This window comes from Dama dama, chromosome 11 (genome assembly GCF_033118175.1).
Source record: "Dama dama isolate Ldn47 chromosome 11, ASM3311817v1, whole genome shotgun sequence".
Classification (NCBI taxonomy): Eukaryota; Metazoa; Chordata; class Mammalia; order Artiodactyla; family Cervidae; genus Dama; species Dama dama.
In genome coordinates, this window is record NC_083691.1 from 35132681 (window position 1) to 35157875 (window position 25195).

General features: G+C 43.9%; 1 protein-coding gene and 1 non-coding gene across 2 annotated transcripts in view; both read right to left on the bottom strand.

The window, feature by feature from the left end:
• ALK (ALK receptor tyrosine kinase) overlaps positions 1-25195 on the bottom strand; it is a 716806-nt gene that overhangs the window by 193617 nt on the left and 497994 nt on the right. The window lies entirely within an intron of this gene.
• Positions 10363-10434, bottom strand: TRNAC-GCA (transfer RNA cysteine (anticodon GCA)). The gene has a single exon. It is a non-coding gene; the product is annotated as a tRNA-Cys (tRNA).

Consider the following 25195-nt stretch of genomic DNA (forward strand, 5'->3'; position numbering starts at 1 on the left):
ATTAGCATGTGCTTATAAACTGCTGGCTAAAATGTATAAGGATGTAAATTGATTCTCAAGCAACTATTGGTCTCAAGCTTATTGTCTAAGAACATTTCTTTTAGCTCCAGTATGTATTGAAAAATGGGCTTCCCAGGTGGTGCTAGTGGTAAAGAACTCACCTGCCAAGGCAGGAGACTTAAGGGATGCAAGTTCGATTCCTGGGTTGGGAAGATCCCTTGGAGAAGGGTATAACAACCTACTCCAGTATTCTTGCCAGGAGAATCCCACGACAGAGGAGCCATGGACAGAGGAGCCTGACAGTCCATGGGGATCGCACAGAGTCGGACACAACTGAAGCGACTTAGCACGCAAGCACGTATTTAAAAATACATAGAAGATTCACTAGAGCTTTTCTTCTTTTAAAGGAGGGAACACTGATTATTTAAGCAAAAAATCAAATGAGAGAAAACTTCAAATCAGAAGGAGTGAGCTTTAGGATCCTGATACTCCCCTTTCCGTTTCTATGAATATTGGATTGGGTCTTATGTAAGTCACTACCTCCTTCAGCATCTGATGAACTTCCCTTATCAGGGGACTGTGTGGAGGGACCTGGCTGGATGCTGAGCAGGGGAAGTGAAAAGAGAGTTTGGTTGGTGTCAGATTTTCAGAAATAACTTAAAATTACAGAAGGAAGTACAAGAGGGGATCCCAATGGGGTTCCCCATTCTACAGATTTACCAGACAGTCTCTCTGGCAGGCTGGGTGGTGGATTTTCTCTGAGTAGAGGCCTAGGTGATCATTCTGTCTTTGGAACTTTTTCTGTAAGGAGATTTGGGTACATCACCCACCAGCAGCCAGTGGGAATCTCGAATCTGTTTTCCTAACTTCCTCTCTGTCCAATAATTTTTTAGCACCATCTGTTCTTTGTAAAACACAGTCCTTTGTCTCAAGCCAACTCAATGCAGTTCTTTTGTTTTTGTTTTTTTTAATACATCCTCCCCAGAGCCAGACGAAGAAATATAAAGACAACACGTAAACCTGAAATATGGCCATTTTCTGGAGGATTCCTCCTCCAGCCCAGTCTGCTCCAGCTTGAGTCCTGAGTACTGAGTGGGATTGGGGGTGGGCTTTCATCCGGTGTCCCACTTTGAGGCCCAGGGTTTCCCAGGCCTGGAAGCTATCCTCCTCGCCTGGGCTCAAATGAGAGCCAGTCTCCCATCCTGCTCCCTAGAGAGTCAGCGTAAATGCCATTTAATGTGTTACCGTATTGATTGGTTCAATATGAACTCAAGCCTCTGTGCCAAGCAAAATGCTGACCCCCAAGCCCAGAGGCTCCATTTCAGTCATAAATCTCTGGCCAAGCCAGGCCTCTGTGCTGAAACCTTATATGGTAGGGTAGACCTGGCCATAAAACTGTGGCCCTGTAAGCAAATTCTGAAGCTGGGACAGTGGTCAGCTGGAAAAGGATGGAGGGGCCTGGCCAGGTGAGGTCAGGACAGCCCACAGATTTGTCCCTATTAAAGATGATGCCCCATTTCACACTCTGCTCCTGTGCTGCCCTCTTCAGAGTGGCCATCCAGGGGCGTGGAGGCAATTGCCAGAGGCATTGATCGATTGTGCCCTGGGCCGCGTGGCAGAGAGGCTAAGTGGCCCTGCTGCAGTCCCTGTACTGTATCACAGCAAGTACAGTAGATGATGATGCTATTGTGGGATTGGAAGATATAAATATGGCATGAATCTTGGAAATCCCCATGTCTAATCCTCTCACAGGGCAGAGAAGGACTGCGGCCTGAACTATTCACCTCTACTCTGCAGACAGAGGAGGGGTCTATTCTATAGCTTGTGTCTGAAACAGTTTCTTTAAACTCAAACATGACCATGCTCTCCATCAGCCTCAAGACCCACCTCTGGTTCCCTGCAGATGGCAGGGCTCTTTCCTGTCCCTGTGCATATACTCAGGGCGTTCCCTGTACCCAGAATTCCTTCTATATGTTTTCTCTATCGGGCTGTTTTTCATTGACTAAGGAATCCAACTCCCAGGTTGCACCAGGTGACTAGTATAGGGGAGCAAGGGTAAGGAAGTGCCTGACTCTGCCTGGGGCATTTTAAGAAAAGTTTCTTGGAGGAAGTGACATCTGTTATTTTTGGATGATCTATTCTGGTCCTAGAAGGAATGGTCAGAAAGGAGGTGTTTTGTGTTGAATTGCATACCTCCAAAAAGCTGTGTTGAAGTCCTAGCCTTCAGCGCCTCAGAATGTGACCTCACTTGGAAGTAGAGTCGTTAGAAAGGCAATCAACTTAAAATGAGATCATGAAGGTGGGCCCTAACCCGACAAGACAATGTTGTTATAATTAAGGGAAATTTGGACACTAAGACAGACATGGCAGCCTGCCACATGAAGAAGAAGATAGAGGTTTGAGATGATGCATCTAGAAGTCAAGGAATTCTAAAGATGGCCAGCAAATCACCAGGAATTAGGAAAGGGGTGTGGGGCAGATTCTCCTTCACAGCCCTCAGAAGGTGCCAACCCTGGTAATAACTCCCTGAGCTTAGACTCCCAGAACTGTGAGACAATAAAGGTTTGTTGCTTAAGCCTTCTAGTTTATTATAGCTTGTACTTTCTTGTGGCAGTCCTAGCAAACTAATATAGCTGGATAGTTCAAAATGATCTCCACTAGAATGTAAGCTGGTGTAGCCACTATGGAAAACGATATGGTGGTTCCTCAGATAACTGAAAATAGAATTACCATATGATCCAGGAATCCCACTCCTGTGTATTTATCCGGACAAAACTCTAATCCAAAAAGATACACGGATCTCTACATTCACAGCAGCACTATTGACCATAGCTAAGACATGAAAGCAAATCTAAATGTCCATCAACAGAGGAATGGATAAAGAAAAGGTTGTGTGTGTATATATATACATATATATATATATATATATATATACACCTATACACACACACACACACACACACATATATATGTATACACACACACACACATATATTTATATGAATACTACTCAGCCATAAAAAAAGAATGAAACAATGCCATCTGTAGCAAGATGGATGCAACTAGAGATTATCATACTATGTGAAGTAAGCCAGAAAGAGAAAGGCAAATACCATACAACATCACTTACATATGAAATCTAAAATATGGCACAAATGAACCTATCTATGAAACTGAAACAGACTCACAGACATAGAGAACAGACTTATGATTGCCAAGGGGAAGGCGGAGGGGTGGAGTGAGAGGCTGGGGTTAGAAGATGCAACCTATTACATATGGAACGCATAAACAACAAAGTCCTACTGTATAGAATAGGGAACTATATGTGGTATCCTATGAAAAGTCATAATGGAAAAGAAAAAAATATCATCCCCACTAAGTGGTGAAACAAACTTTAAAATATTTTTACCAACTGTGGATGATAGATGGCATCATCTTTCCATGTGACAACCCCAACCATGGACAGGAGCCCACAGACTGAGAAAAACAACTAATTTCTCTCAAAGGAGTCCAGTTTTCCTTGGGGCCAGAAAGAACACCAGACATTTTCCTACACTTTTACCTCTGCCTCCCAGATGAACAATATCACCTTCACCTTCGGGGAGGCTCCACTTCACAATGATACTACAAAGTGCTTGCTAATAACCCAGGAATCATGGGCCTATTAGATCCGCCTGGGTAATGCTCATACTTTTAAGCCATGCTTGAGGAAACTAATGGAATTTGAACTTCAGGATTCTACTGTGTCAGCCATGTGGGAGCTTTCCAGAACGTAGCAGACAGAACCGCTTGAGAGGCTGAGACTGTGCCAATGGTATGTTCACCTGGGAGCCAATTTCTGGGCTGAAATTTCCACCACCAATTTTCACATGACATTAAAGGGTCAGCTCAAAAGAATGACCTGGAACTCTGAAGGGGTGCTGAGCCTGCACTAGAAGTAGAGTACATGGGAAGCAGACCCAGAAAAATCTGGGCTCAGGATGGGGTGGGCAGGAATCCCCAGGCATGGGGCCAGGCTTTCCTCCCCTCTCTCAGTTCATCTTAGACTTTGAATATTTATAATAAGAAAGCCCTGAACACTCAGAATCTTTTGCCACTGGCCCTGGCCCTATATACTAGAAGCTGCAATTTTCTGGAAAGGGCGGGTTCCCCTTTTCCCCTTCAATGATCTGTTTAATCAGTAAGGGCTTGGGGAACAGTCACCTCTAAGACAGGAATAGCCCATCTTCCTTACCTGCCTCTCAAGAGATGTATATAAAGTATCTTAGAAAAGGCTGCCTGGATACCCAGTGTATTATAAACGTCACCACAGTCGCTAGTAAGCCTGCAGTGCAGTTTTGTTAAAACCAAAGCAAGCAGAGACCTCCAAAGAGTCAATAAAAACTGGCTTCTGGGGATGAGGCTGTAAGACCAATCTATTTGCTAAGCCTTGTACTGACAGATCATTGAAGCTGGAGCCTATTCAAGTGTTTAGCATGCTTTTCGTGGAGCTCAGAAGGAGAGCTGAGCCCTTTTCTCCTCCCAGTTTAAGTCATCCTCAGAGGATGGAGGAGCAGACAGCGACAAAGGCTGGGAAGACAAAGTTCAGCACAGGATCTCCTGGCTCGTGTGAATGCCGTGGATGATTCCAAAGCTCTGCCAACACCTTGCAGGAGGTTCAGAGACATCATTTGAAACAGCCTTGAGCCTTTGGTTCAAAGGGCTGCTGGCCTCTGCACTGAGCAGGTGGTGGCCACTCATCTCTGGATCTTCATGCTCACAGAACAGGGGCTGGATGGCAGGTACTGCTCTTGCGGGATCCTGAAGGATGTGGAAGGGATCTGTGGTCTGCTAGCCTCTCTGGCTTTGGACACTTGCCAGTGGTGTCATCCGGCAATGATAGTAATAATTGTTACATTGCTATTAGATTATTATAATTGTTATAATGCATATCACTCCCTGGACCTGAAGGAACCCTTCACAGACATCTAATTTAATCCCTTAGGGGTCGTGAGAGGTAGGAGTTGGTAGCCCATTGTACAGATGAGGAAAATGAGATTCCAGCAGGTGAATTATCTTCTTCTTGATTTAGTAAGCAATGTTTAACCAGTTGAGATTCAAACTCAGGTCTGTCAAACTTCAAGTGCATGGCTGTCTTTCTATGCCTTGGCTTCCCGTAGAAGCAGGGTGCAGTCAGGGCTACTGTAGGAAATAGGGGAGGCTGGCCTCAGACACTGAGAGATCCCACAACTTCAGAGCTGAGATGGTTGAGATAGTTTCTTGAGGGTCCCTTGTGCGCAGAGCACAGAAATCACTGTGTGTATCAGGAGATTTAAGGGTGAGATGGTCTCAGGGTGAAGATGGACCCCACAGTCCAGAATCCTCAGGTTCATAGGGTGAGTGCCTCTTGGGACAGCCATGGGACTGCTGCCTCAGCACACTGGCTCCCACCTGAGGGGCTCCATGTTTCCACACAGCCTCTCATCTGATTCTTACAGCACCCCACCCCTACTCTGCCTTGCCTAACCTGCACATAGGTGCTCTCATCCTCTGTTCCACAGCCGGGTAGACTGGAATAAAGGGTTACAGGGCTTGCTTGGAGGAAATACCAGAGCTTGGTCTCATGATTCGCAGGCTGGTGCTCTCTTCTCCATCCCCTGTAGACTCCAGAAACAGAAAGGGCCTCAGCATGTGGGGACTGGCTGTCATGATGTCTGCTTGGCGTTAGTACGTGTGGAGCCTCACTGATTAAGGTCTCCTGTTTCTAGAGCCGTCCCTTGGCAGGGGCATGAGAGGCATCGGTGTGGGGAGGTGGGAAAAATCTGAGTTGGGAGCCTCCTCTGTCCCTGGCATTTTCATTCAGGAGAAAATGAACATCAGTTCTTTTAGGACGGGAATAATACACAACTCTTCCCATTTTGCAGGTGAGAAAATTGAGGCATGAAAAGCAGAAGGAAATGGAACCCAGCCTTTTAGACAGAAAAAGATCACAAACGCTAGAATCCTAGGGCCAGTATCTGACACCTAATCCTTGTATGTAGCCTCTTACTGAACTGAATGAAGGTAACTGGGACCCTTTGGTCTTCACCTATGACTTGGCTCTATGTATGCTTGTGGTTTGTGGGAAGCTGCCTGGGGTGGACCAGGGGCTAAAGTCCCATATTGAATTCAATCATATGTCACTGTATCCTTTAGTGTCAAGTACATCATCTAGTTTAAAAAGATCTTATTACCTCTTTTCTCTTTTATAAAAGTCTTTTGAGCATTTACAGATACTCCTCTCAATCTAATACCAAATATTAGTAAAATTTAATATCTTATTTTTAAATGAGTAACATATGTAAGTTGCTATGTTAATAGTACCCTCAATGAATCATTTTGCCCATGAGGTGACTGCACTCTGTTTGGAGATGCACCTTACCCCATTGCCTTGTTAGGTCACACTCAAGTGATGAAGGCTCTTGGTGCTTTGGTCCAGATCACTAACTGCCTTCTCACAGGTTGTGCCTGCCAGTGTAGGCAATCCCTGTGTAGCCTGTGAAGAGCTGCTGACGGAGGGCCTGGGGTACCTCTTCACCAAGGTCTAGGAGTCTCATTCCCTCTTGGCTACCTCTATGCAGGTCAGGACCTGGAGCATCAGTGTTCGAGGCCCTGAGTCCTGGGCTTTCTTTTTGCTTCCCAAGCCTCTGATGAACTCCCCTTTCCCTAGTCTGAACTCTGTTTCCCACCCAGCCCGCTGTCAAACAGGAGCAGATGTTTCTGGCCCACAATTAAACCTCCTTTCAGCAGCTGGTGGCATCGAGCTCTGGACACCAAGCTGGGCATTTCTCCCGTACAAATACTGCTGTTACCAGATACAGAGCACTTGTGACAGCTCAGAGGTGGCTCCCTTAGCTGCATGCTGTCCTAGCCCCTTCACTATGCCCTGGGCCAGCTGGGTGTTTGGGAAGAGGGTAAGAGCCTGCTGTCCCTGCAGCTCTTCTCTCCTCTCTGTGACACGGCTTCCCTTCACAGGCGGTTACTCCTCCTGTACCCTCATTCTGTCCTTGGTGGTGGGGGTTCCTTTCCAACCCTGCACACCCTCTCAGGTAGCATCTACTTGTACTTTTCCCCAAACATCATCGGGCTCTCTAGGGCTCAGTTGAAGGATTGCTCTCCTCTCTGACCCTCCTTCCAATCATATTCCCTTAAGCGATTTCCCGTGGAAAAATTCCCAATATCATTTGCCTGTTTCTAGAATTGTACAGCCTTTATAACAAGCATCGTGGAACACGTACATCCTAATGCATTCATTTCTTGCCTCCTATTCTCACTTCCTTGGTGGCTCAGATGGTAAAGAATCCACCTGCAATCCGGAAGACCCAGGTTCTATCCCTGGATTGGGAAGATCCCCCGGAGAAGGGAATGGCAACTCAAGTATTCTTGCCTGGAGAATTTCATGGACAGAGGAGACTGGTGGGCTACAGTCCATAAGGTCGCAAAGAGTTGGACACGACAGAGTGACTAACACACACACACACACACATTGGAGAATGGTGGGGGAGGGATATCTGGGGGCACAGTCACTAAATTCATGACTACCTGTGACGGGAGATTCCTAAGAACCCTCCCAGGTTGCTGGTGGGACTGCTTTTTAGACACGGTATCTTCAAATTGTACCCCACATGCAGGATTCCAAAAGGAGGTGACACAGGCTGGGTATTCAGACTGGCCCAATCCTGGGGACCACTGTGTGGATATAACTGAAGTCTTTTAACAGAGGTGTCTAAGAGAGCGATTAAAAGGGAATTGCAATTATTGAGCCCAGAGGTAACATTTCAGAACTGGCCCATAAATCCTGATTTGACATGAAATTTAAAACTCCCCGATGGTCTCCAATGCCATATTAAAAGGGCTTTAATACTAAGAAGTAGAAGTAATGAATGATAATCAGGTGTTGTTTCTGGGAATAGGGGCAGCTCTGCGGGCTAGGCTGGCAGAGAACCACGGGTTTGCATTCGGTTGTGTTTTATACTCCTCACTTCACAAGGGAGCAGTGTGGGAAGGAGGGCAGGCTTGGCGGAGGGGCGTTGAGTGACAGCCCGGCAGAGCCATTCGGCAGTGCACTGCAGCTCCAGCTCTGCCGAGAGCCAGGGCCCTTGTCTGTCATGCAGCTGCTCTGCGCCAGCCAGCCGGGAGCAGCTGCTGAATGAGGGCTGGGGCCGGGAGCTGACCTGGACAAGCAGCATGGCTCCGAGGAAGAGCACTAACTAGCTTGAGTCCAGGGATCCTGGCTTGAGATCTAGCTTTTGCTCTGGCTGGGTGGTCGGCCAATTCACCCCACCTTTCTGCTCAAGGTTCCTTTATTTCACTGACTTCCTCACAGAATAGCCGGAAGGACTACATGGTGGAATGAATAGGAGAGAGCTTTGAAAATATATGTTATAATTGATTTCTATTGTTTTGATTTTGCTACTCGCCTCAATGTGGTCGATCCCTGGATACTAGGATGCACTGGTTTGGCTGACGCAGACAATGCTGGTCAACCCTCCCTAGGCTTTGATTCTACACTCACTGTGGCCCCTTAGGGTGTTGTCTTCTCAGGCAGCTGCAGGAGACCATAGCTGTATGTCAACTTTAATCAGTCGGAATCTCTCTCCACTCCCACCCCTCTCTAATCCCCTTCCTGAAAACTGTTTCCAAGCCAGATGACTCAAAGCAGCGGATTGTTTTGAATCTGAGTGCAGGACCATCATGTTTCCTGCAGCAACTGATTTGGTTTCCAAAATTTAGCATCTGTAGTACTAGTCCTTCAACCAAGCTTGGTGTCATCAGTAGGCCAGCCCCCACCCCTACCCCCACCCCCACCCCATCCATGAAATGAGGTAAAGATCATGTAGCTTCTAGAATGTCACAGGTCTGAACAAATGCTGATTCCTTCTCTGTCACCATTTCAGTCATGCATTAAAACCATGGAAGAGTTGGAGGTCAAGACAGAGCCCTTTCTCAGTTCTCTTAGAGACACCTTTCAGATGGACAGGGCTCACTCACTATGCCTCTTTGGATATAAGTGTTCAATTTGTTACAGACTCATCAACCAGAATATTAAGGGAAACCCTGTCAAGTGGGGTGCTTAAATCAAGATACTCTGTCACATCCCCTTATCCTCCTAATCTCATACCCCTTCTGAAGAACGTGTTTTCTAGGACTTGCTTTACATGAGGCTGTGTTGACTCTTAAAATCACCACCTTCTTTTCTAAATGTTCCAAACCACTTCAGCAATTTATTTAGAATTTAACTGACATTAATATTTTCAAATTCAAAAAATTTTCTGATTGACTCCATGTAAATAGAATCCTAAAAATATAGTATTGAGACCCTTGCATTTAAACCTAAAAATAAAATTATCGATGAAAGGAAATCTAGTCAGATTAGCCTAGTTTCATCTTAGATAGACAGCATGTAACTATTTACTCCAATGGGACACTTTATAGTTTATACTATACTGTACTTAGTCACTCAGTCTTGTCTGACTCTTTGCGACCCTCATGGACTGTAGCCCACCAGGCTCCTCTGTCCTTGGGGATTCTCCAGACAAGAATACTGGAGTGGGTTGCCATGCCCTTCTGCAGGGGATCTTCCCAAACCAGGGATGGAACCCAGGTCTCCCTCATTGCAGGCAGATTCTTTACCATCTGAACCACCAGGGAAGCCCAGTTTTTACTGAGTAGATAAAAAAAAAAATCTGACTTTGAAAAACAACTAACATGGTCACCCAACATGTGGAGATCCTGTTACATACATAAACCTGTAGCAAGTGTTTTAGCAGAAGGGCAAAGGGGGAATAACACAGGAATCCTACCCTCAAGGAAGTTTTCAGTTGAAGGCTAAAGAAGTAGCGTGGAACAAGAGATAGATAAGCCCAAGGCACGTACAATCAATTTCACCGAATTCAGTTATTGAGCATATTATACACCGGGCATGTGTAGGTACTGTATAGAGTTGAGACATAGCTTCTGCCCTAAAGGGGATTATATTCCAGAATTCACACATCGAGACTGCTTAAGAAAATTCAAAGTCAGGGAGAGCCTAGCTCAGCATGGGACAAGATTAAGAGGTTTGAAGGAAATAGAGGCAGGGGAAAGGCACTCCAAGTGGGCATCATGACACAAGGAAAGGCAGCACAGAAGTCCTTCAGTTTCCACCACCTGACTGCTCCCGCTCAAAGTGCAAATCCCTGAGACCGAGACAATGGTAAAGCGTTGAGAAAGTGAAAGTGAAGTCGCTCAGTCGTGTCTGACTCTTTGCGACCCCATGGACTGTAGCCTACCAGGCTCCTCTGTCCATGGAATTTTCCAGGCAAGAGTACTGGAGTGGGTTGCCATTTCCTTCTCCAGGGGATCTTCCCGACCCAGGGATTGAACCTGGGTCTCCTGCATTGCAGGCAGACGCTTTACCATCTGAGCCACCAGGGAAGCCCAAGCGTTGAGAGAAAAGCGTAATTCAAGTTGAACAAGAAATAGATAATGTTACAGGTCAGGGGAATCCGTTTCAAAATAAGACTTTCTTTTTGACAGCGTCCCTTTAATGATGGGTCTCTGGGGATCTTTCCTCGCTCGGCATCTGCCACCCTACACAATAATTAGCCAGCGATGCATTTTCTTTGTTATTCATTAAAGATTAATGAGAGGCAGAGCTTCAGCCCTGGTTAGATGGAGAAACCCTGAAGGGTTCATTTGAACCTTTCATATCTGTTCATTTTGGAGGTTCTGATGAACAGGTTTTCAATACAACAATGCCGTCTGCCTTCTAACCTACAATATGACTTTGGTAGAAACTCAGACGTTTCTGGCAGGCTGTCTCCCACCATCAGCTTAAAAGCACATGCATGAAAGAAGGCAGAACAGATGTTTGGAGCTCTGCAGTGGGTTGAGCATTTTTCATGCCGGGGTGACGGGTGCTTTCAGCATGGTGTGCCTCCTCACTCTGTGCCCGGTTCCTAAGGTATGGTCAGGTAGAAATGCCAGGCAGCAAGGCGCCACTGTGCAAACACAGCAAGCTCTGGTCAATCTGGAGGCAAGTCCTCCTTTACCTATTTATTTTGTTCTAACTGTTAGATTTTAGCTAGTTCTCCTCCTCCAGACAGCCACATGGGGAGAGACTGAGAGATGACAAAGGGAAGTTTATTTAACAAAAGGGATAAAAGAATACTAATAGAAGTTTAGATACTTCTAGTTAAAAGTAGACAGCTGAAAATAATGGAGACAAGAATGATAAAAAGGAGTGTGGAATAATTAATACCTTTCTGAAATTTATAAGGCTCTGGCCCTTTAAGATTAGCACACATGAATAGATTCAGGCTTTTTAAAATCTTGCTACTCAGAATGATGCCTGGTTTGGTCCACTTTCTGCTCTTTTGTGGCTTTCATTTCTGAATTTGGCACCGTTTAGCATCTTGTTCAATGCCCTGTACCCAGAGGAGCTCAGAATCCATTAATAGATGATGTTGATGATGCCAATAATCAGAGCTGAGAGCTGTGATTGTATTATAAGCAAAGCATTTGAATAATTGCAGAGCCAACAAGGCACAGGGTGACATTTCTCCATCCCTATCCCTGATGAGCATGACCTTGGGACAAGTTATCCCCTACTCTCCCCAGGGATGCAATTCAGAGAAAGCCAGGGCACCTTCTACAGAAAAGGTCAAGGGAATAAACACATCATTCCACCAAATTGGCCTGTGTCTTCCTAGGTTTCTCTGGGAACCCCGACGTCCTGCAGCCCCTCTCCCACACCTCTTCACTCTCCATTCCTTTGTTCAGAACCCCTTTGCACTGGGACTCCTTAGGATTTGAGGTGGAATGAAGAATCTAAGGCTTTGAGCTGAACTGTTCCCAGCCAGTTCTTAAGACTGCCTTCAGTAAGCATGAGATCTCTGCTAGGCTCAGGGACCTCAGTCTGACAGATGACTAACAACTCTGAAGCCAAGTCCACCCATCACTGATGGTTTCTCTATTCATTTGCAGAGTCTGCATGGAGCTGAGAGGACTGCCCAATTTACAGACCTTCTATATTATGAAATTAAAATAGAATTTTCAGGAAAGAATCAGCCTGAGTATTGATGGGGAGGCAGAACTTCCTGCCCCCCCATTCAAGACACACTTTGATCTTGTCTGTGTGTCTGCTGTCCCCATCAGCAGCACATCTGATCCTGTGTGTGGACTCCATTTCCACCTATGCTCTGTGTTCAATCCTGGGCAGGAAGAACTGCCCCTTAAGTCTCCAGCCAACACTTTTAATTGCCTGGAATTCATAACTTCCTGGTCTGAGGCAGTTCTTTATCCTCTTAGCAGATCATACGTTTTACTCAGACTCAACCATTAATGTCTTTCCCTGATGACTCAGATGGTAAAGAATCTGCCTTCACTGCAGAAGACCCAGATTCGATCCCTGGGTCAGGAAGATCCCCTGGAGAAGGAAATGGCAGCCCACTCCAGTATTCTTGCCTGGGAAAGCCCATGGACAGAGAAGCCTGGGGGGCTACAGTCCATGGGGTTGCAAAAGAGTTGAACATGACTTAGCAACTAAACAACAACAAATCTAATCTTTATATATACTAATGACCCTGAGTAAGGTCATTTCATTGCTCCCAGACTAGTTCTGGGATGAGTAGATGAGATAATTTTTAGTTCCAGGAATTTCAGTCTGAGAAGACAAGCATTTGGGAGACAGGCAGACCTTTCTGAGATTGCTGCCCCAGCTGACTGCTTCAAGGTCACCAATTTTGAGCATGAGAATACTCGTTTAGAAAACTGAATCAAGAAAAAAGCAGGACTTGCTGATATCTTCTCTGGAATGGAATTGCCCTGGGAGAAGGAAATATACAAACATCCATATCAAGAGGCTGATTTATTCCTGCTTCTACATCTCAAGCCATATTCTCTAAAGGAAAAGAAAGCCAGGGACTCATTCAGTCATCGTTTGCATTCTAGAGACAATGGAGATGCCATCTCATGAGTGAACAGTGATGTAAGTGAAGAAGAGGCACAGACAGGTGGACCTGATAATATGCAACTCAAGGAGGAAAGTCCATTTATTCTTGTGTCTTCTAAAATGCCACTTGTCCTTTCTCCCACCTGTTCTCAATACATACTTCACTATTAGCCTCAAGTAAGGTAAGAGGATAGGTCACCTTTCAATTTGCTTATCTGGCCAGAATAAGGGTGTTCTCTCAGATTGTCTTTGACTTTTCCTTTCTCTCTCTGCTTTCTGCAGAGAGCTTGCCCATTCTCACGGGGTCAGTGCTGCTTTCAGCGGGGATGACTTTCAGATCTTCAGCTCCAGCTCTGATTTGATGGCTCGTGTGGGCCACTGGCAGTGCATTTCCTGCTGCTTTGAACCATTTCTTCCTGGCTGTCCTCCACCACATGGCATTCCTTTCAATCAGCCAGTCCTTCCATTCATTATTCTACAGGTTTCCAGACAGTAGGAAACAAGCCCAGGGCTTCCTTGATCTCCTTTAATCAGAGAAGATACCTTTGGACCTCCAGCCTTGTAATTACCACTATTGGCAGGGCCAATGACTCTCCATCAAGCCTCATTCTCCTCTTTGGTACTCTGGGGCTGCGGCCCAATATTTTTGCTGAGTTTCGCTTTTCTTTGCTAAGGTTTTTCTCTGGGTCCTTCAACCCTAGGGGAATCCCCACCTGCCTGCTCTGCTGGTGACCTCTTTGCTTGCTGAGCTCTAGAGTCTCATGCCCACTTCTCAACCCCATCGCCTACTTCTGGATTCTCTGGTTGCTCATCCTCTGTGTGCCCTGTTGGCTGCTCATCTATTCTCAGCTTGAACACTGACTCCAGTCAAGTTCTTTCAGTCCCATCCTTTTTCCTGAGCCTTTATTTCAGGCACATATATCATTAAATGTATATTTAGTCTTCATAATTGTAGTTCAGAAACCTTCAGAAAATCAGTGTGGGAAGAACTCCTTACTGTTGTCACAAGGAAACCTAGGGGTTGAATCAGATGATCTCTACGATATCTTCCAGCCCTGAAATGCCATGATTTAATAGCACTGAGAGGTAAACTCATTCATTTGAGAGATGGAAACTGAGACCCAGAGAGATAAAGTCACTTGACCATCTGGGGACCAAGCTGAAATTAGAATTCAGGTCTTTTGAGTCCTAACTCTTGCCAAAACTCTCAAGCTCTGCCTTTGTTGTCTCTCTCTCTGCAAGTCAGTTCAGTTCAGTTGAGTTGTTCAGTTGTGTCCGACTCTTTGCAACACCATGGACTGCAGCACACCAGGCTTCCCTGACTATCACCAACTCCCAGAGCTTGCTCAAACTCATGTCCATTGAGTCGATGATACCATCCAACCTCTGTCGTCCCCTTCTCTTCCTGCCTTCAGTTTTGCCCAGCATCAGGGTCCTTTCCAATGAGTCAGTTCTTCACATCAGGTGGCTAAAATATTAGAGCTTCAGCTTCAGCATCAGTCCTTCCAATGAATTTTCAGAACTGATTTCCTTTAGGATTAACTGGTTTGATCTCCTTGCAGTCCAAGGGACTCTCAAGAGTTTTCTCCAACACCACAGTCTAAAAGCATCAATTCTTTTGTACTCAGCTTTCTTTATGGTCCAAGTCTCATATCCATACATGACTACTGGAAAAACCAAAGCTTTTTTTTTTTTTTTTTAGCATAAAGACTAGACAAACCTTTGTTGGCAAAGTAATGTCTCTGCTTTTTAAAATGTTGTTTAGATTTGTCATAGTTTTGCTTCCAAGGAACAAATGTCTTTTCCTTGTTCCTTTTCATGGCTACAGTCACCATCTGCAGTGATTTTGAAGCCCAAGAAAATAAAGTTTGTCACTATTTTCATTGTTTCCCCAACTATTTGCCATGAAGAGATGAGACCGGATGCCATGATCTTCATTTTTTGAATGCTGAGTTTTAAGCCAGCTTTTTCACTTTCACCTTTCACTTTCATGAGAGATTCTTTAGTTCCTCTTCACTTGCTACTGTAAGGGTGGTGTCATCTGCATATCTGAGGTTATTGATATTTCTCCTGGCAATCTTGATTCTCGCTATTGCTTTATCCAGCCTGGCATTTCACATATGTACTCTGCATATAAGCTAACTAAGCTGGTTGACAATTACAGCCTTGACATACTCCTTTCCCAATTTGGAACCAGTTTGTTGCTCCATGTCTGGTTCTAACTATTGCTTCTTGACCTGCATACAGATTTCTCAGGATGCAGCTAAGGTGGTCTGGTATTCCCATCTCTTTCAGAATTTTCCACAGTTTGTTGTTATCCACACAGTCAAAGGCTTTGGTGAGTCAAAAAAAGCAGATGTTTTTCTGGAACTCTCTTGCTTTTTCTATGATCCAATGGATGTTTGCAGTTTGATCTCTAGTTCCTCTGCCTTTTCTAAATCCAGCTTGAACACCTGGAAGTTCACGGTTCAGGTACTACTGAAGCCTGGTTTGGAGAATTTTGAGCATTAGTTTGCTAGCATGTGAAATGAGTACAATTGTGTGGTAGTTTGAACATTCTTTGGCATTGCCTTTTTTTGGGATTGGAATGAAAATTGACCTTTTCCAGTCCTGTGGCCACTGCTAAGTTTTCCAAATTTCCTGGCATATTGAGTGCAGCACTTTCACAGCATAATCTTTTAGGATTTGAAACAGCTTAACTGGAATTCCATCACCCCCATTAGCTTTGTTCATAGTGATGCTTCCTAAGGCCCATTTGACTTCACATTCTAGGATGTCTGGCTCAAGGTGAGTGATCACACCATTGTCGTTATTTGGGTCATTAAGATCTTTTTTTGTATAGGTCTTCTGTGTATTCTTGCCACTTCTTAATATCTTCTGCTTCTGTTAGGTCCATACCATTTCTGTCCTTTATTGTGCCCATCTTTGCATGAAACGTTCCCTCCAGTTCAGTTGCTCAGTCGTGTCCGACTCTTTGTGACCCCATGGATTGCAGTGGAACCAGAGATCAAATGTTCCCTTGGTATCTCTAATTTTCTTGAAGAGATCTCTAGTCTTTTCCATTCTATTGTTTTGCTCTATTTCTTTGCATTGATCACTGAAGAAGGCTTTCTTATCTCCCCTTGCTATTCTTTGGAACTCTGCATTCAGATGGGTATATCTTTCCTTTTCTCCTTTGTCTTTAGCTTCTTCCTGAAAGTGGCCCTAGTACAATCCCCTCAGCCATCTGCTAGATTGTTGTTTACTTGGAAATAAGAAGGAAAATAAAAGACCCTTGCTCCCAGGTCACCCCTTGCATTAGCAGCTTCAAGATGGCAGTGGGAATGTGCAATCCACTTATGAGAACAAAGTGTTTTTAAGGACCAAGCACATTGATTGTCTGTGTGCGAGTGGCACCACTAATTACAAATAAGTCCTGTCTATTTATTAAAGCAACCCCCTTTTGGACATTTCCCACATGCAAACGATCCTTCCCCACAATTAGGGTAAATTAGTAAGGTTTTACTGAACTAATGAGACAGTGTTTGTGCAGCTTGTCTTTCTGTTTTCCACGCTGTTTTGAGACAAGAGTCTATAATTGGGATTCTCAAACTGCCACATCCAAGGCAGGCTGCATGAGAAGGGAGGTTATCAAATCCCTCAGTCACGTCAAAGAATGCCACACAGAGGTGTGTCTCCAGGCCCAGGGACATGCCCACACCTGCATGTCCACACAGAATATGTGCACACTCACACATGTACACATATGTACCTCACACACATGTACATAACACATAAAACAAAATCACATGTTTCTATTCACAGTTAAACTTCCTCTTCCCTCACTAACAAGTGACTATCCAGAATGCTGTGGTGCTGACATGCTGGGTCTGAAATCTTGCCTGATTCATGAGGGATAATATAATACAAATATAGCAAAATAATAGCAGGAACCTTTTACTGCAAACTTGACTTTTGTTAGCGACTATCTTCCAAAGGAAGTGTTATTATCTCCATTCAATTGACATAGACACTGATGCCCAGTGACCCAAAGCACATGGTTAGTACGCTGAGCTGACTTTCCAGCCGTTATCTTTCCACTCTGCCCCCAAAGCACATTCTTTATCCCTAGTCTAGTTCCTTGTGCTGAAGCTCTATTTGGTCACCTAACCTGGTTTTTGAGCTTTTCTCAAAAGCTCTTTTTATCCTTTTAGTCTAAGATGGAGTCTAAACTCATGTAATTGACCTCCCCCAGGCTTCACCCTGATCCCTTGGATCCTTCAGATCACCACTCTCTCCATCTCTACAAGAGACAGTAGGCAAGGAGTGACTGCAGGACGGTGTGTTACTGCTTCAGTCCGTTGGGTTTGGAATGAGCAGAATCCCCAGTCAGAATCACTGTGTTGAGACCCAAAGGCTGCAGGTCAGGAGAGGCAGGGTGGGAGGAGTACAGAACCCGCTCTTCACAATCTCTGCCAGGTGCCTGAATGCCCATAGGCCAATCCAATAAGAAGCTGGGTGCGTTGGGGAATGGGATTAGGGAATGGAACTCCAATTCACAGGAGAGCCATCTTTTTAGCTATTTCTTCAAGTACTTGATCTGTGATGTGACATAAGACTAAGTCCTCTTTTAGCTTCTTGAATTATGGCACCCAAGGTCCAGGTTTCAGAGGTTTGGTTTTGAGTTTTCCAGAAGCAGTTTTCTAAGAGATTTGTGTGTGTTAACAGAAGATGGTTCAATAAAAATTATTAAGGGAAAAAAAGAGATTTTCAGAGGCTATCAAATGCTGGGGATAGTGTCGGGAAGCACAAAGAACTCACTTTAGTGGAGCCAAGAGGAAGAATGTCAAGATTTCAGATCCAGGCTCAGGCTCCAGACACTGCTCCTTTTGGTCCTTCTGTCTCAATTCCCAGGAATTCCTCTGACTGCTGCAGTCAGAGGAATGAGGGTTCAAATTCTGATTTCACTCACCAACACCTACCTGACCTGTGCCAATTACTTTACTTATCTAAAAATCAGTTTATCCATATGTAAAATGGCATTAGACTATAAACTTCATGTTGCACCTCCAATATCTGACTGAACACCTGTCTTGTAGTTTGCATAATAAATTTGCATAGTGAAAGTGTTAGTTGCTCAGTCATATCTGACTCTTTGCGACCCCATGGACTCTAACTTGCAGGCTCCGTCATCCATGGGATTCTCTAGGCAAGAATCCTGGAGTGGGTTGCCACTCCCTTCTCCAGGGGATCTTCCTGACTCAGGGATCAAACCCGGGTCTCCCACAGTGCAGGCAGATTCTTTACATTGGAGTCATCAGGGAAGGCCTTGCATAGTAGTATGCATCAACAAATATTTGTTCATAAGGCAAGAATTACTCTTGTCTTATAGATGTTTGGTGCATTTAAAATATTCAATCAGGTCAATCAATGTTAGCATTCTTCCTTTGCTTTGTGAATCAACTTTTGAAATATTTCTCCTTCTTTTCCTCAAAATTCCTGAATCTGTTCAAGAGGCAAACTTATACTTACAAGTCCTATAGATGCTATGAAGAACAAATATTCACAGACTCATAGAATTTCATCCACAAGAACAAGAGTTGAAAAGAGAGACACTCTGTTCTAATCCCTTAGTTCACCAGATAAAGAGACTGATAGGGAAAGACCTGATTTGCCCAAGACCACACAGCTGGTGACAGAGTATTTTCATTCCAAGGAAAGGCTTTTTATTTTATGATTAAACAGCCACTAGCCTACATCCTGTGATCACCAACTAGACAATTTCCAACTCAAAATAAAGCCCAGATAGGATACCAGTAAGAAATTCTTCTCCAGTGCTGGCCTATCACTTGTGCTTTACATGCATAAGCAATGGAACTGCTGTGTTCTATTCTTGCAGCTGCTAAGTACAAGGGTCCCATTTATTGGAATCTAGCCAAATACCACATTTAATATTGAGAGTGCCTTACCCTAGTAACTGGGCTTTTAATCTGTACGCTTAAGGACATGCTTATTTTATGTATTTATTTGCCACAAATACAGCTGTAATTCTATTTGTGAAAATCAACAGAAGAGACTTAAAAGCTTCACAATTGGGGATACATGCTTCCTGGTTTTCTTCTCTTACCTTATATTCACAAGCCACAATCATAATAAGTAAAGGTTGAAGGGTTAAAAAGTGTGAAAGTTGGTTAAAAATGAGGAGTGAACTTGCTTGGCTGGAGTGGAAAGTATAAAGTATTAGTAAGATAAAAAGCAAAACACTTTACCTAGACTGCAAAGGAGTTTGGGTTTTGTTTGAGAGGCAGTGGGGGAGCTTCTGAAGGTTCAGCATCATCAAGAAAAGTGATCCATAGGAAAAAAGTCTTGGGATTAGCATCAGTGAAGATATTTTGGGATAAAGGAATGGGGAAGAGTGGAGACAGATCCATTTTGGAAAACTAATGCAAGGGTAGCACTGGGGAGAGAAGGCTTGAACTAAGGTGGTGATAGTTTGCCTAGAAGGATGGGGCTGCACTGGAAAAGTATCCAAGGCATCACATTATTTAAGAACAATGTTTAAGTTCAGACCTTCCCCAACTTCTGTAATACAGGGACCAAAGATAGTCAGTAGACATAAGTGAAGATATATTAATAAAACACATTTTTACTGGTATTTTAAGGGTTTAAATGTTGCTTAGAATTGATCAGAAAAATAGTTGAGTGCCCAGAGGCAAGAATTTCCCCCTAATGGAGCTGCTCCCAGGTTCATTAGCGTATTTATTCAGTGGTTATTCTCATTTTAGGAACACATTCCTACCAAGGACTGATTTTTTTTCCTTCAAGCCACCCACTCCAAGCCTGTGAAACCAGAGCTTCCTAACATAGCTGGCTCAAAGGAGGGAAAAATCCTTTCCTGCTTAACATTCTGCAAAAGGCACAGGCAAATCTCTGAAGTCAATCATCATGAATGAAGCCATTTAAGAGTGAGGCCCGCGACTTCCCTGTGCGGATGAATAACCAGGCAGAGTGAGTCGCCATCAGAGGAGACTGCAGGCGGCTCTCTTTCTGCTTTGTCACCCTTTATGACCCGCCTTACGGTCTCAGCGCCCTTCACAGGAATGTCTTGCTTTGCAAAAAGAAACAGATAATAACCACAGAGAGGAGAAATGCTAGCCCTGCAGCCTGTTATTTAAAAAAAGTCTGCAGAAATGGAATGCTGGCCAGACCTTAACTTTATACTGACACATTTGCCCCCTTAGCTTTGCAATTACAAGCCCAGAATGGCAGCAGAAGCAATCTGGAGGCTGCGTGCCCTCCTCCATCATGGAACTTGCCAGGGCAAACCATAGCCAAGGGGGTTGCTGATGGCTCAGGACCCCTCTTGCCTCCACACTGTTAGTCCATGTTCAGCCCAGGATGGCTCTGGCAGGACAGTGCTGTTGGTTCCTTTCCTCCTGGTATCCAGAGGGGACACTGGCTTCACGCCATTCCCCAAGTCAATGGGTATCCTCTGCTGGTCCTGCAAGCTGCAGCCCTCAATCCAGAGGTCAACCGAGCAATGAGAGGAAAAGCTGTCCAGATTGAGTGCAAGCAGGGGGCCATGTTTTGTGAGTCTGCCTTTGGCTCCAAACGACTGTGCTCGAATGTGCTGATTAACTTGTGCTAAGTGTTGACTTGACGAGTGATGGGGTAGAAAAGTCAGTCTTGCGTGCTCGTTTTAGCTCTGCCACTGAGTTCCCACCACAATGTATATTCGTTCATGCAACGTTTGTTGAGCACCTGTCATATGTGTGGAGGCAGCTGGTAGCTGAGAATATTAAGATACCCTAAGGTGCAATCTGGGAAAGGAGGCATTGGGAAGGCCAACTGATGTCTCTGGGCTTGTTTTCTTTAAAAGCAAAGGTGTTGGACATTATTTCTAAGGCTCCTTTCTCCTCTTAGAGTCTATTTGTGGGAGACTGGGCTCTCTGACCCTACCAGAGACGAGCAACAGGTTAGAGATGTGGGTCCTGATTCCAAGTTTACAGTTTCTGCTCAGCTTGGCTGCTGCCTATGTCTCAGAAAGCCAGAATATCTGAGTCAAGCAGGAGAATCCTAAGTGCTGGACCTTGGTCAGGTATCTTGAGCAACCTCTGCCCAGATCACAGTCACAGGGTAAAAAAGAGCCCTTATATTTGAACTTCCCTGCAAAGCCCCACTCTGTAAATCATAAACTCTATGGAATACCCCACTGTCAAGTCTTCAGGAAGAGCCTCTGTTTAGAAAGTCTAGAAAAGCAACTCATTTTATAGTCAACTTTTTTTTTTCTTAACATCTAAGAATAATTAGGATCAACTGTTACGTGAACTCTCCATTCTGGAACTTTCCTAGACAATTACATTGAGGCTCCTTGGGCTTTGTCTACAAGGAGAGGCCAAGTAATGAGAGTCTGCGACTGAAACTGGGTGGTCTCTTAAGAACCTGGAGGTAAGGAAGGTGTGACTCAGTCCCTCTAGAGCAGGATCAGAGGCAACAGGCTTACTTTAATGATAGTCAAGTCTTCTTCAGACGAAGCTAATGGTACCCAGCAAAACTGGGTGAGATCAGATCACTAAAAAGACACAGTTTCCCTTTACTCAGGGACAGACTTAGAAATGACTGCAGGCCCCAAATTGGTGGGATCTACTCACTTAGAAAAACCTCACCCTTTTTCCTATAGGAGGCTTCTCTGGTCCCAGGCCTCTTATAGCCTGGAGCAATATCTCAATCTGAGGAGAGCTGAGTGTCTCTCAAGGTGCCCATCAAATGTGATGCTCACCTCTCTGTCTTCCAGCTGCCCTAACCAAAGAAATGTTTGATGAATGTAACAGATTGATCAAGACATTTTTAGTTAGTTTTTTCTTCTTTCTGAGATTTGTTGGATATCCTTTACACCAAGCTTATCAAATGGAAATAAGAAATGCCAGTGACATCTCCTGCCAGTTGCTGTTTCTCCGTGAGAGTCCCCATCTAAGGATGGAAGCATTCAGCATGGCCTGTGGTTATGGCTCCTCAAGGGTCCAGAGTCTCATTCCTCCTATAGATATTGGAAGTCTTTCACCTTAAAAGCTTTTTCAGAAACTGCTTCAGAAGTGGTGCCTGGGTCTGTGACAACCCCAAGTCTCAATCAGAACAGTATTTGGTGCTTTATTATTTTTCTTCCTTCATCAAATTTCTGTTTAGTCTAAGGGATCTTATCTATAAATGTCACCAACAATGCCAGGGGAGATGGGCATGGGTGAGGGACTGCTCTGCACATTTTTAGAAAGAGAAATGGAAAGCACGTTAGTGTGAAAAGAAGAGTTGTTTGTTGGTGCTATGTTTTGTTGTTGTTGGTTTTTTTTTTTTGTAGTTTTGTTTCTGTTTTGTTTTCGTCTTAGCACAGGGAAAGAAATCTGGCAGTCAATCAAAGACTATCTTTCTGTTCTCCAGCATTCATGAAACTGTGTTCTTTCACATGTTATTTCACTTAATTCTAGAAGGAGGAGGAGAAGGAGGAAATGGAGGAGAAAGCAGAGCAAGTGAGGGAGGAGTAGGAGGAGGAGGGGGAAGGGAGAAAGAAACTAAAACTGATTAAGAACTGTGACTTGACCTATGAACCCTTCAGCTAGAGATGAAACTAGGATTTGTATCAGGAGTGACACCCTGAAGTCCTTGCTCTGCCACCTTGCATTGACCTAAGCAACAACCTGCATCCTTCTGTGACTAACTACGTGGAATCAATTAGCATCAGTTGGGAAGATGGTCAAAGTGAATGCCTGGATTATGCTGTATCTCAATCTGTCTTCCTCAAGTTCCCTCAGGTTGAATCTGTAAGCAAGTCAGCATCCTGCTATTGGTAACAGAATATGCTTTTAGAAGTACTTCTTCAATTCTCTCTGCTTCTTCTTCGTGATCAAGCTGGTGTTTACAGGCAAATACTCTAAGCAATAAAACTGCCATAAACTGCAGCAGACCAAGCTAATAGAAAATGTACAATGAAGATGAAAAAGTCACAGACAAAAATAATGATACCCCATTTCTCCAATTCAGTAGAGAACACTTAAGAAGGGGTGAGTGGTTCCTCTGGACATTGGGGAGGCTCAGTAGGAGCTTTTGGCTGAATTTATCTCACGTTGGAATTTACACATTCTCACATGTTGTACTAAGAATGACAGAGAATGAAGGGAACAAAAAGAAAGTGGAAACATTCTCTCTGTAAAATATTAAAACATTGCAGATGAGCCTAGTGTCCTCTTTGACCAGCAGACTCCCTTCTTCACCCTCCCACTCTCATCCCTAGAGGTCATTGCTATATTAAGCTCAGATATATCTCTTTAGGTCTTTTTTTCATGTGTCTTACAAACATACACACAAATATGTATCTATAGAAATTCCACAAGAAGAATAAATTCATACGTTACTTGGGTAATGAAACTTTAATTCAAAAAAAGAAAGAGGAGGAGAGAAATAAAAAATGGAACTTAGGATAAATAAAGCTTACTTTAGGAATGAAGATACTGATTCAACTTTTAAGGTATTCAATAGATCATTGCATTTGTCAGAAATAGACTCAGGTACAACCATACTGTGAATGACATGCCTGATCTGAGTTTCTGAATAATATAACATTAAAGATCACCTATCTAAAAGGTTTCAAGGTGACTAATAATACAAAAATCAAATAACACAAAAAATAATACTACTATGGTCTGTCTCAGAAATAAAAGGAAGACTTTTTGCAAATTCCAGGCAGCTTAGTACTATGCTTCCTGAACATGACTATATAATATCCATTGATTTAATAAATTTAGGATTAAAGCTGTTTTTATATATTATGGCTGCCATTAAGCAAAGGAACTAATTAGCAAAGTCAGAAAGGTTGCTGTGAAGATGTTCTCATCAGCCTGAAAGCAAAATGTGACAGGAGTGAGGACAGCTATGTGCTGATAGACACTCTTGGGCTTTTCAGGCCTAAGCATTTACTTATTTATCCATTCATTTGTAGTTTTTTTAATTCATTCAGCCAGCACTTGTATTCCAAGCACTGTGCAGACACTAGAGCACAATGGCAGCATGGGAAAGTAGGAAGACAGACTTTAGAGAGAGAGAGAGACAGGGTTTGGGTTCTTGGCTCTGACACTTACTAATGGCAAGATTTCAGGCAAGTCATTTACAGTCTTTAGCTTCAGTTTCTTCACCTGTGGAGGGATGATAATAACCAACTCACTGTTGTGGGGATTAGAAATAATATTCACAGAGCACCAAGCATAGTTCCTGACACAGAGTAGACGCAGGCAGCATTATTGTTTGGATACAGCCCCTATTCCAAAGGAGCTCACCATCTGGTATGAGAGAAAGATAAAAATTACACAGGGGTTTCCACTTTTGGAATGGTGATATGAGAAGTTCTGAAGACCTGTTCCTCAGTGAAAGAAGCATAACTTGTGAAAATTGTTTTTAAAAACCTAATCATGTAAAGCCTCTGAAAATTATCTTAAGGGCATTCAGCACATTAAAAAAAAACAAACAAAAAAAACCTTTATTCAAGAAAATCGACTAAAACTTGGTAAGGACAGTGAGAATCTGTGACATTTGACCCCTCCATCCCTCTTGCTGTTCAGCATGACGGATATTCTACCCCAGGCATGTTCAGCCAAGAACACAGGTCTTCCTCCGCCCCAGCTCCCGATCCTGGGTTCTGGAACCTCTCAGGAGGGGCAGTGCTGGTACACTGGTCAGCATTCCAGATGAAGTGCGGTTGGGCTGCAATGCAAGGTGAGGAGAAGGAGCTCTGCTGCAAAGGGATGGCTTTCTTCTATAACTAGGGGGCAGGTAAGAGTAAGAGTTCTTGGAAACATAATCACTTCCACAAAAGGCAAATGTGGAGATGCCAGAGACTAGGGAATTATTGTAAAGAATAAGGCAGAAAGGACGACACTAAGTTAGCTGAAAGTGAAGGAAAATGGATTGAGGTGATGTGGTCAAATGATATCTCATGTAAGGCACAAAGGGACCTAGGAGTTTGGAAAATCAAACCAAATGATAAATATGAGATGATAACATGCATCCCCCAAGAATCATTACTGTGTATTTAAGGCTATGTATACAAGACAGAAAACAACGGGAAAAGCAGAACATTTGGGCTAATGGATTAACCAGGAGATGGAAATCAAATCTCTTGATTCCTGTAAGCAGCTGACTCTGAATTTTAGCAGAAACTAAATAATGGATAAAACTACCAAAGTGATTTGTTCATTCACAATGATCTATTCTAGGCCCATG